This window comes from Anomaloglossus baeobatrachus, chromosome 2 (assembly GCF_048569485.1).
Source record: "Anomaloglossus baeobatrachus isolate aAnoBae1 chromosome 2, aAnoBae1.hap1, whole genome shotgun sequence".
Taxonomy (NCBI): Eukaryota; Metazoa; Chordata; class Amphibia; order Anura; family Aromobatidae; genus Anomaloglossus; species Anomaloglossus baeobatrachus.
In genome coordinates, this window is record NC_134354.1 from 624,149,971 (window position 1) to 624,164,070 (window position 14,100).

Genomic DNA, 14,100 nt, shown 5'->3' on the forward strand with positions numbered 1-14,100 from the left:
ACATACATACATGTATATTTATTTTTTATATATATATATATATATATATATATATACACATATACACACACTTGACATATATCCAAATAATTTATATAATAGAATCTAACTAAATTATTAAGGCCATCAAGAATTACTTTTGTACAGAAGACCTCATGTTAAGAAAGTTCACTATATGTCTAATGGTCATCAATTGTTTTTCTTAATGGATATAATGAGATGTATATTTTCATGTACTCATGATTTAAAGGCATTGTCTGGTCAATTAACATTGACGACCTATTCTTAGGAATGGTGGAAGTCTGACACCTGGCATCTCCTCCAATCAGATGTGCATAGTAAAAAGAGATGATCATTAGTCCCCATCAGCAGCTGCTATACATTTAAAGAGGTTGGCCACTACTTTAAAGGCTCATGAGCACGTTGCCGAATTTCATGCATTTACGCTGCGTATTGCACCACAGTGTAAATGCATGCGTCCTGCATCCCCAGCAGAATCTATGTAGATTGTGCATGATACGTGCGCACGTTGCTTTTATGAACGCAGCGATTTTGGTGCTAAAAATTTTACCCAAATCCGTGCGTTCATAAAATGAGCATGTCAATTAATTTGTGCGTTCTGGATGCAGCTCTCATTCTGTCTATGGTGGGGGCTGCAGCCATAGTGCGTGAAATCGGCTTTTTTTCTGCAGAAACACTACATCCATTATGTAGTGTTTCTGCAGCGATTTGATGCGCACATGTGCTGTCAAATCGCTGCAGACATTTCTGCAGGGACACGATGCAACATGCGCACACAGCCTTACATTGATGGCTTGTTCTTAGGATAGGTCATCAATGTCCGATCGTCAGAACATCTCGCACCCTCCAGCCGATCAGCAGTTTGTGGTGTCGGTGGTGGCAGCAGGAGGCTAGAAATACTCAGTTCCGCAGCTGCTCAGTTTACTGATAACGGCTGCAGGCGAGTACTGCACATTCGCCTCCTATTGATTTGAATGGGAGGCAAATGTATATTACCCAGCCGCTATCAATTAAAAGGGGAGCTTCTGAACTGAGCATTTCCGGACACCTGCTGCCACAGTCGGTACCGAAACAGCTGATCGGCCAGGATGTCTGGTGTCAGATGATCAGAAATTAATGACCTATCCTTTGGATCAGCCATCAATGTTAAAGTAGTGGACAAACTCTTTAATGAATCAGCATAGTACAGCTCTTTTCACTCATTACATCCAGCAGTCTCCAGTATTACATCCGACCACTGTGAGTTTTCTCCCCAACATCTACATAAAAAGGTTGCCCTTAACAATATGGCCATTAATGTATATATAAATACTAAAAATCCTACATTAGATCATTGAATGAACCCTTTTTTCAAAGAAAATACTTTTACAAATAACAAAATTACTGCATAAAAGTAATACTTATCACAGTAGAAGCACAACACAAGGGTTAACAACCTTCAAAACTTTCAAGCCAACATCATATAGAAATAGTACAATAAAATGAAATTTATTTCTGTGTTAAGTCCCGTAATAACATTTACTTATGAAGAGTCACCTCCTCACCTAATGTACCTGTACATCTCCGGAACAGTCATTTTATAGAACATTCAGTTACATCTTTAGTCATATACCGCACTCACTGTCAAACAGAGAATGTTACGGCTTTAGGAATGAGGGGAAAAGACAATTAATAAATAAAATAAAGCATTTTATTGGGAATTCAGCTTAACAAACGAAAAGGAACATTTTGTTTTCTAGCCATTTGCAGACATCATGAAGAAATGATTAACTGATATATTATTTAGGATCATTTGAAGCATCTTGTTGTGGACTTAAAAGATCTAGCAGCAACCTATGTAATAGGAAAAAAGTCTAAAAAAAATACAATACTCACCTGTGGTGGAATGTGATGGCATCAGCCCTGGAGCAGCAGGGTATTTAATGAGTATTTCTGTTTTGGTTGTTTTATTGCATATTTTCATATATACCTACAAGGAATAGGCTTTGCAGTGACATAAAATACATACATTTCCCACAGGATTGTAAGGTGTGTAATACTAATCTCATGATGCAGCAATGTTGTCATCTGCTTTGAAGGTACGTTGTGGGCTCAGATCTTGAGAAATGATTATTTCAGCAGATCATTCTGCCGCCTTTCCTCTGTGACAATATTTCTTGATGACATTTGTTCCTTGTAGCGCTTTGTGCTGATTTAAGTTACCTTTCCTGGTTATTTTACGACACTGATTATGATTAATATATTTTTTTATAATTTCCATTGCAATTTCTGCAACACTATTACTAGCTTTTTCCTTCCGGAAGATCTTCAGATGGTTCATCCAATATTTTCTCATTTTTCTTACTTTTGTGCATTGACATCTCTCAAAGGATAGAACAAGGGTTGCACTTGCAATAACATAATAGTGTTATCTCAGTATTTGCTTGTGGACAAAGGTTGGAGTAAAAATAAGTTTCACAATTGGATATGTTAAATAAAAATATTCCTGTGCTGAGAGAATCTATATATATATAATTGCCTTATTCTGTCTGTCTGTCTGTCTGTCTTGCTCCAAAATTCTGTCCTTACGGTGACACAAAGCTGATTGGCCGCTGGGCTCGCCATGGCCCCGCCCCCCCGCACGGATTGGCCGCTCGCCCAGGCTCCGCCCGCACATGGATTGGCCGGCCGCTCGCCCAAGCTCCGCCCCCACACGGATTGGCCTCTCGCCCCGGCACCCTGCACGTATTGGCAACTCGGCCACGCCCCGCCCCCCTCACGCAATGCACGCTCGCTCTGGCCCCCGCCCCCCGCACGCATTTCCCGAACCGACACGGAGCCATGACTCCCAGGTGAGTACTGTACCCCCGGGAGCCCACATCAGCGTACGCCGCCAACCCAGCCGACACATACCCTCGCATTGCTGGGGTTGCCGCCGTATGCTGGTGTGGGCTCCCGTGCGAGCGGGGGACGGGATACGCTGGTAACCATGGTAGCATAGTTACCAGCGCATCAAGGTCCTGCAGCGGCGGAACATACACACGCACACACATAACAACACACACACACATCAGATCACACTCACTCTCACACACACATCACATCGCATCCACACACTCACAACATCCTGGGATATCGCTTGCTTCTCTGCGGCGATACTGTGGAGTGACCTTCCAGGACCTGCCGGAGGATCACATGGCCAGAAGCATGTGGTATCTCCGGATGTTGTGAGTGTGAGCGCGTATGTGCGATATCGTCAGTGTGTGTGTGAGTGTATGCGATCGGATGTGTGTGAGTGTGTTCTGATGTGTGAGTGTGTGTGTGTGAGTGTATGCGATCGGATCTGTGAGTGTCGGCAGAGGAGCACGGCGTGCTGGGGGAGGCTGGGAGGAGAGAGGCTGATCCTGGGGAAGGCTGGGAGGGGGAGGCTGATGCTGGGGGAGGCTGGGAGGAGAGAGGCTGATGCTGGGGTAGGCTGATGCTGGGGTAGGCTGATGCTGGGGGAGGCTGGGAGGGTGTAGGCTGATGCTGGGGTAGGCTGATGCTGGGGTAGGCTGATGCTGGGGGAGGCTGGGAGGGTGTAGGCTGATGCTGGGGGAGGCTGAGAGGAGAGAGGCTGATGCTGGGGGAGGCTGGAAGGAGAGAGGCTGATGCTGGGGGAGGCTGGGAGGAGGGAGGCTGGGAGTAGAGAGGCTGATCCTGGGGAAGGCTGGGAGGGGGAGGCTGATGCTGGGGGAGGCTGGGAGGAGAGAGGCTGATGCTGGAGGAGGCTGGGAGGAGAGAGGCTGATGCTGGGGGAGGCTGGGAGGAGAGAGGCTGATGCTGGAGGAGGCTGGGAGGAGAGAGGCTGATGCTGGGGGAGGCTGGGAGGAGAGAGGCTGATGCTGGGGGAGGCTGATGCTGGGGGAGGCTGGGAGGGGGAGGCTGATGCTGGGGGAGGCTGGGAGGAGGGAGGCTGGGAGGGGGGAGGCTGACAGAAGAGAGGCTGATGCTGGGGGAGGCTGAGGCTGGGAGGAGAGAGGCTGATGCTGGGGACAGAGAGGCTGATGATAGGGACAGAGAGGCTGATGCTGGGAGGAGAGAGGCTGATGCTGGGAGGAGAGAGGCTGATGCTGGGAGGAGAGAGGCTGATGCTGGTGCAGCATGGGGGATGGAGCACGATGGGGGGTGCACAGCATGGGGGATGGAGCACGATGGGGAGTGCGCAGCATGGGGGATGGAGCACGTTTGTGAGTGCGCAGCATGGCGGATGGAGCACGTTTGGGAGTGCGCAACATGGCGGATGGACCACGTTTGGGAGTGCGCAGCATGGCGGATGGAGCACGTGTGGGAGTGCGCAGCATGGTGGATGGAGCACGTTTGGGAGTGCGCAGCATGGCAGATGGACCACGTTTGGGAGTGCGCAGCATGGCCGATGGAGCACGTTTGGGAGTGCGCAGCATGGCGGATGGAGCACGTTTGGGAGTGCGCAGCATGGCGGATGGAGCACGATGGGGGGTGCGCAGCATGGGGGATGGAGCACGATGGGAGGTGCACACCTCCCCCCAACACACACACACACACACAACACACCACACACACACTGGGAACCACAAACACCGCCCTACACAGACACCCACACACACAGACAACGCTGCACACAAACAACACCCAACACACAAACACCGCGGCATACATAAATATACGCACATACCACGCAACACACACACATTGCACAAAACATACCTCCCCCAAAACACACCACACCCACACAAACTGCGCAACACACACACACAACGCTACAGACACACAGCGCTCCACAAACAACGCAACACACGCAACACACATACAACAACGCTCTCACCCCCCGCCACACCCAGACAACACCCAGAACATGTACAGCGCCCTACACAAACACTTGGTAACTACAGACAACAACATCTATATATATATATATATATATATATATATAACAAAAATCATACATTAACTACACAATACGTAAATTCTAGAATACCCGATGCGTAGAATCGAGCCACCTTCTAGTCTTATATATTTGCCTTTAATAAAATAATATTTATTTTTATATAGCACTAACACAGTAATGGCGAACCTATAGCACGCGTGCCAGACTGGGACACACGCAGAGTCCTTTCTGTCGGCACACGTGCTGTAGCCTCATTCAGCCACTTTGAGCTGCTGGCGCGATCGCACTAGCAGTTCAAAGTTGTGTTGGAGCAGAGGAAACATTTCTCTTCGCGCTGACACTCTTTCTCTCCTAGGCCACAGGCCTGTTGCCTAGGAGACAGCGGGAGTGTCAGTAAGCAGCGCCAGCATAATGACATCTTGTGGTGGCGCGAGAACTGAGGACCCAGCGGTGGAGCGGGAGTTGGAAGGTGAATTGTTTTTTTTTTAAAACTGTGTGAGGCTGTGCCAAGGTGGGAGGACCGTGACAGCATGGGGAGACATGGCAGCATGGGGGAAAACATGGCAGCATGGGGAGACATGGCACCAGGATGGGGTACATTTACCAGGATGGGGAAACATTTACCAGGATGGGGAACATGCCAGAATGGGGTACATTTAACTGGAAAGGGGACATTTATCAGGAAGGGGGACATTTATCAGGAAGGGGGACATTTACCAGGATGGGGGAATATTTACCAGGATGGGGGAACATTTACCAGGATGGGGTACATTTACAAGGATGGGGGGCATTTACCAGGATGGGGGAACATGCCAGGATGAGGCATGTTTACCAGGATGGGGGGAACATTTACCAGGGTGGGGTAACATGCCAGGATGGGGGACATTTACCAGGATGGGGTACATTTACCAGGATGGGGGAACATGCCAGGAAGGGGGACATTTACCAGGAAGGGGGACATTTACTAGGATGGGAGACATTTACTATGATGGGGGAACATGTTAGGATGGCGTACATTTACCAGGCTGGGGGAACATTTACCATGATGGAGGACATTTACCAGAAATGGGGTACATGCCGGGATGGGGGAACATTTACCAGGATCAGGAACATTTACCAGGATGGGGAATATGCTGGGATGGGGTACATTTACCAGGATGGGGCCATGATGGGGACAAATATATCAGAATGTAGGAAATATATATCAGGATGGGGGACATGTTTACCAGGAAGTGGTTATGGGATTTCAAGAAGTTCAGACTTTGAAATGTAGATGTGGATTACAGGGTGAAATCTGATTGCATTCCATGCAAAAATCTCTGATCAATCCAACTGCTGTGTCTGGAGAGGGCAGGGGCTCAGCTTCAATGTGTGGTAAGCACGAATGAGCGTGATGCCCCCTGCCGAGGAGAAGACTGAGTGTAAAGGTAAGGTTAAAATCAATTATTTACATAATAGAATTGATTGGCACTTTGGAAAAAAATTTGGGTTTAGGGCTACAGTTTGGGCACTCGGGCTGTGAAAGGTTCGCCATGACTGCACTAACATATTCCACAGCATTTTACAATTCAGAGGTTCATACATCAGAAACACTGTCTCCATTGGGGCTCACAATCTAAATTCCCTGTGTGTCTTTGGAGTGTGGCAGGAAACCCAAGCAAACACGGGCACAGCATACAAACTCATTGCAGATGTGGTCCTTGGTGGGATTTGAACCCAGGACCCCAGTACTGCTAGACTACTAACCACTGAGCCACTGTGCTGCTATGTACTGTGTAATGGCCGTGTATGACACTATACAGAGACATGATCTGATCATATCACATCTCCTGGGCAGGGGAGGAAGCAAAGAGTATACAGAAAAGACAGAATGGAATTGCAGATGACTCTTTTGGCGAGGTTAAACATGTTTAAAAACAGCCAGTGTTCTACCTCACAGATAGAATCAGCTGTGATCCTTTGCTGTCCTGTCTGTATACTCGCTTTTGTTTCCTCTCTGCCCAGAAGATGTGGTATATTCAAGACTATGTTCCTGTACGACCAGACATGGCCATTACACAGTACACATCAGGGACACATTTATAAGATTATTTCAGCACAGAAACATTTTTAATTAACACATACCACTATGGAAATTATTTTTATTGCAACATCTATGAAAATGATTAAAATGAGCTTTATTTGTGGGATAACCCCTGTAAAGGGAGTCTGTCTCCCTCCCAACAGAAATGAAACTAATTAAACAGATATAAATATATACACAGTATATATATGAGACTTAGTTCCTATAAAGATCCAATAAACTGTCTAGATTTCATCACTATAATTACTTTTAAACCTCCTTATATTCCATATACAAATAAGGGGGATTCCGTGAACATTACCGTGGCCTAGAGCTTCGGGTAGCTGTATGACATGCTTATGTAATGCGTTTTTTTTTCTCAACTACTATTATTCTACAGTCATTTACAGGTCCATTTACAATGTTCTGTGCTACAAAATGGGAATGTATTCATAAAAATTGACATCACACAGACACCATATGGACATGCATTTGACTTCCAATTTTTTTCCAATATACGAGTGCAATCTCAGCATGCTGTGATTTTTTTTCTTCAGTCTGATTTGAGCTGAGGAAAAAAGCACAGATTTAGGTCCTGTGTCCACAGTGCGTTTTTTCATGCTTTTCTGCAGCGTTTTCAACTGCACCTTTTTAGTGCCCAAATGGCTGCGTTTTGATTTCCCAGCAAAGTCTATGGAAAATAGGGTTTTCCTGTGCCCACCATGCAGTTCAAAATGCTGCGTTTAATTTGCATATTTTGTGGCAAAAACCATGCGTTTTAAAAAGCAGCATGTCAATTGTTTTTGCCATTCGAGGTGCGTTTAGATAACATAGAAGTCAATGAGAAGCAGGGAGTAACCAAGAAACATCAAAATTCCAGCGTTTTACCTGCTTTTTAGGTGCAGAAAACATGCGTTTTGGACTACTAAAACGCATGCTTTTTGCACATCAAAATAATGATTTTATATGTCCCTTTACACACACACATAGTCCGACAATTTATGTAAAGAAAATTATCATTTTATTGCTATATTTCCGATTTTTATTAAATAACCGCTATAATTCTATTAAATCTTGCTATTTTATTTTTTTTCATACAAATATTTATGTGTCCCTTTTTTTTCTCTTTTTTCATTTTGTTTGACTGTTGTAACTTTATTTATCATTGTCTTGATGTTCAAAACGCATGTGTCAAAGTGCATTTGAAACAACATCTAAGAAGCGCAAAAAACGCACCAAATACGCGGCAAATACGCATGCGTTTTCAGCGCTAAAGTTCTGCAAAAGGCAACTTTTGCTAATTCAATTAAGGACAAAACGTGCATTTAGAACTGCAAGTAGGGAAAAGCAACGTGGACACATAGCCTAACTCTGACTCGTTGACTAACATTGGTCTGAGTGCAATGCGATTTTTTTTTCCCACATTGCACTAGTCTGTTTTATAAACCAGTGTGAGAGCACCCTAACAAAGATAAAATAGTGCCTTCTTTTCGAGGAGCCACACTCTAATATGAAAACATATCTGATTATGCTGCTGATTGGCATTGCATGCTATAAATCATTCCCCATTGTAGATTATTTCCTCAGTTGTGATCCATTCAGGGTATAAATGATATTTACTAGCACCTGCTGGATTATTTCCTTCTGTATAGTATCTAATGGAACAATAGTATCTGAAGTGTATGATCATCTGCTAACAATGACTAAAGAGTAACACTTATTTTAATTTTTATTTTATAAATCAATAGTACAAAACAAAATAAGCACCTTTCTAACATATCTTTTTAGAGAAATCTAAAACCTTCACCTTCTGGATTGATCTGTCATTCGCAATTCAAGTATAGAGGAATGAACTGTGGAAAAAGAGAAGCGCAAATAGGGTCTTACCCCGGTAGCAACAGGGGAGAGAGAGATAAATGGTACTACTCACCTATAGGGGTTGTGACAGTCACAACTCCTATAACAGCTAACAGCATGTATGTAGATAACTCCAAGCCCCGGCAGCGGTCCCTCGGTAGACAGATAACAGAGAGTAGTAGATTGAGGGTTTTCAAGCCGCGCCAATGACCAGCCGATATTAAGGTAGTAGATTAATGTTGCTTTTTATTCCATATACAGATCAACGCGTTTCGGAAGGCACCCCTTCCTTCTTCAGGACCAACAGGCAAGAAAACATCAAATCTCCAATTTGATGTTTTCTTGCCTGTTGGTCCTGAAGAAGGAAGGGGTGCCTTCCGAAACGCGTTGACCTGTATATGGAATAAAAAGCAACATTAATCTACTACCTTAATATCGGCTGGTCATTGGCGCGGCTTGAAAACCCTCAATCTACTACTCTCTGTTAGCAATTCAAGTATAAACGTTGTAAAGACTAGAGATGGGTGAACCTGTAGATATTTGGGATCAGCCGGTTCAAACACCGGGTTTAAAAAAAAAAAAATCGCTTCAGGACCGGAATTAATCCAGAATATGTTCCCGGATGCCAATCCCCATATAAGTCTATGGGGACCCAAATATTGTGGTTTAAAATGGTGGTAAAAAGGGCTATGAGAATTAGAGAAGGAACATTATACTTACCGAGTTTCCCGCATGGCTGTCCCACTACTTCTGGGGCCCACTCATTAATTCTTACGATAAAGGTGACAGCTAGGGGCTGGCATTCTCAGGCTGGGGAGACCCATGTTATTGGGCCCCACCAGCCTAAAAATAGCAGCCTGCAGCTGCCCAAGATTATCGCATCCATTAAATGCGTCAATCCCAGAACTTTACCCGGGTCATCCTGATTGCAATCCATTAGCCCTATATTAGTAATGGGAGGTGTCTATGAGATCCAACCATTACTATCTGTAAGTGAAAAGCAATAGAACACAAAGACCGAAAAAATCCTTTATTTGAAATAAAATACAAAAAAACTCACCCTCTTTCTTCAATTTATTAACCCCAAACAGCAAGATGTGACATAATCCACACAAGGTCCCATGACCATTTTGACAGGGCTACATATTGAAGTCACAGCGCGAGGCCACAGAACATGTCTGCACGCTGTGGCTTCAAGCAGACACTGACTTAGCAGCTGTGAGCGGTGATGTCATTCAGTTTATCTACGGTCAGAGCTGGAACTTCCCACAATACCCCACCTGTGCCTTAAGGTAAACTAACCTCAGGTGATCTGATCTCAGATGATTTCACAGACCTATATCTCCTGGCAGAAAACCGCATTTTATTTGCCAAGAGATGCAGATTTGGTACTGAAATTTATACAACCTATTCTTGCGCCAAAATCTGCATCTTCTGGAAAAATAACCACATCAAAACACGATTTGGTTTTGATACGGTATTCTCTGTTTGCTTTCTTTTTCTTTTTAATTATCCAGGTGGCTGATTTGGATAGTTACACAGAGTTCCCTGAGAACTCCATGTTTGGGGTCGGTGCACGGATAATATAGATTCCAAAGTTTACAGTCCGGGTTTGCCCATCAGTAGTGAAGACATATTTTCCCATTACATAGATAGGGAGGATTTCGAGGCAGACAGACATTCTGCTGCCAGTTTTCCTAATCTGACAAGGACTGTACTCCATAGAACTTTATAAGCACCAACTGCCATCTCCTATCTCAGTAATAGGAAAATCTATATTCACTGACACTGATTTTATCTGTAAATTGATAATTTTGAGAATGAAGTCAGTTCAAGAGGAGAAAACAAATTTATCTAATAAGATACATTACAAAGTTTTTATATCCATGTGTAATATTGATTTATAAAGAAAAAAATAAAGTTAAAATTGATGGTTAATCTTTAAGTTCAACTTCCGCATCAATTATAAATAGGTTTTTGCCAGTAAGTTCCTTTTAGCATACTAACAAATTGACAATTACAAATAAAAAATGACAATTGCCTTATAACAATGCTTTATTTAAAGAACTAAAAGACATATTGAGTGTTCACTATAGCCAAGAAGACTTGATATTTACAACAAATTTAGAATTTTTGGAAAAAGTATAATATAAACCATTGTGAGTCATATTAATTCATTAACTCACCTGTGCAGTAATGAAGCACCATGAAAGGCTGGCATAAAACACAAATTATCATAGCAGACAGTTGTATAAAAATTAAAATCAACAGATTTTGGGCTCATTGTTATCCCTCCATTCGAATTTAACCAGTATACATAAAGTGTTAATCACTGAGTTTCTAACATAAGATGACTGTTCATAGCATTTATAACATACACAATAATCATTAACCCCTTCAGCCCCAGGGCACTTTCCGTTTTTGCGTTTTTGTTTTTAGCTCCCCTTCTTCCGAGAGCCGTAACTTGTTTATTTTTCTGTCAATCTTGCCATATGAGGGCTTGTTTTTTTGTGGGACAAGTTGTACTTTTAAATTAAACCATACGTTTTACCATATGGTGTACTGGAAAACAGCATAAAAATTCCAAGTGTGGAAAAACTGCAAAAAAAGTGTTATGGCACAATAGTTTTTGGGATGTATTATTCACGGTGTTCACTATATGGTAAAACTGATGTGTGGGTATGATGCCTGAGGTCGGTGCGAGTTTGTAGACACCAAACATGTATAGGTTTAGTTGTATCTAAGGGGTTAAAAAAAATCACAAGCTTGTCCAATAAAAGTGGCGTACGTTTTGCGCCATTTTCCGAAACCCGTTGCGTTCTCATTTTTTTAGATCTATGGCTCAGTAATGGCTTATTTTTTGCATCTCTAGCTGACGTTTCTAATGGTACTATTTTTGCATAGATGCTACGTTTTGATCGTCTGTTATTGCATTTTGCAACATTTTGCGGCAACCAAAAAACGTAATTTTGGCGTTTGGAATTTTTTTGCCACTACGCCGTTTACTGATCAGTTTAATTGATTTTATATTTTGATAGATCAGGCATTTCTGAACGCGGCAATACCAAATATGTGTAAATGTTTATTTTTTTTAACCCTTTAATTTTCAATGGGGTGAAAGGGGGGTGATTTGAACTTTTAGTTTTTTTTTTAAAAAAATTTAAAACTTTTTCTTTACTTTTTTTTTTTTATTTTACTAGTCCCCCTAGGGGCTATAGCGATCAGCAATCCGATTGCTCTGATCTATCTGCTGATCACAGCTATACAGCTGTAAACAGCAGATACGGTCACTTCCTGCTTCACTGGCCTCCAGGCCGAGTGAAAATGAAAGTGAAACGTCATAGCTGCAGGCGTCATCACATGACCCTGTGCTACCATGGCAACCACCAAAAGTCACGTGATCACTCACGTGACTTCCGGTGGGGGCGGCGGTAAGTGAAAATCTTCACCGCGCGTATATACATCTCGCTGCCAGACTTTGGCAGCGAGATGTAAGGGGTTAATGTTACGGGTGGAATGCGATTCCACTCGTAACATGCAGGCACATGTCAGCTGTTGAAAACAGCTGATATGTGCGCCGATCGCCGCACTCTGCCCGCGGCAGGGGGTGGGGCTTAACGGCACGCGATCCATGACGGATAGATCCGTCCATGGTCGTGAAGGGGTTAAAAGGGGTATTCCCATCTCCAATATCCTATCCCAATATATAGTAGGTGTAATAATAATATTAGCAAATACCTCCAATTAGAAATGTAGTATAGTTCTCATGTTGAGCTGTCTCTTACCTCATGTGCAGGGCATTGCAGCTTAGGTATCCATGGTTATGACCTCTAGCAAATAACTGTCATGATATGAGTAAATGTGACTATGGATACCTAAGCTGCAATGCTCTGCATATGAGGTAAGACAGATACCCGGTTTCCCGAAAATAAGAGACTGTCTTATATTTTTTTTTGCCCCGAAAAAAAGCACTAGGTCTTATTTCCAGGGGATGTCTTATTCTCGATGAGACATGGTTGGGGATAAATTTATCCCCCACAAAAAAGCAGACCCCCCTTCCCAGGATCGTCATAGTTACCAGCCCTGGGCGTCTGTGTGGCTCCCAGAGCTCCCTGTGATCTCCCAACAGCTATGCTGCATCACGCCATCCTCCCCTGCGTCTGCCCGACACTCGCATACATCAGATAACACTCCCACACACACATACTCATATAGACACACACAACAAATTCCACATCATTCCTCCCTGTGATCTCCGGTGGGCGCTCCAGGCAGGTATGCTGCACGCCGTCCTCCCCTGCGTCTGGCCGACACTCACACATCAGAACACATACTCACACATTAGAACACACACTCACACATCAAAACTCACACATCAGAACACAAACTCACACTAGAACACACACTCCCACATCAGAACTCACACATTAGAACACACACTCACACATCAGAACACACTCACACATCAGAACACACACTCACACATCAGAACACACATCAGAACACACACACATATCAGAACACATACTCACACATCAGAACACACACTCACACATCAGAACACACACTCACACATCAGAACACACACATTAGAACACACAGTCACACATCAGAACACACACATTAGAACACACACTCACACATCAGAACACACACTCACACATCAGAATACACACTCTCACATCAGAACTCACACATTAGAACACACACTCACACATCAGAACACACACACATATCAGAACACACACTCACACATCAGAACACACACTCACACATCAGAACACACACTCACACATCAGAATACACACTCACACATCAGAACACACACTCACGAAATCGCACATACCGGTACAATCGTGCGCACACACCACATCCAGTGATACCACTTGCTTCCGGCCATGTGATCCTCCCATAGGTCCTGGAAGCTCAACGCACAGTGCACAGCGTCGCAGGTCCTTACGCCGCTGAGATGCAAGCGACATCACTGGATGTGGTGAGTGTGTTGAAGCGATCTGTAGTGTGATTGTGTGTGTGCGTTCTCATATGTATGTGTGATCTGATGTGTGTGTTCCGCCGCAGCACCTTGATGTGCTCCTCTGCTCCCGGTCGGCGTCTGGTGAGTAAGGTCGTGGGGTCTTCTCTCTTTTGTCTTTTGGCGGTGTCCGCTGTCTATAATGAAGTGTCCTGCAGTATCTTTAACTTTTTTACCGCTGCATGGACACTTCATTACTGAACTGCGACTAGGTCTTGTTTTCGGCAATGTCTTATATTTAAG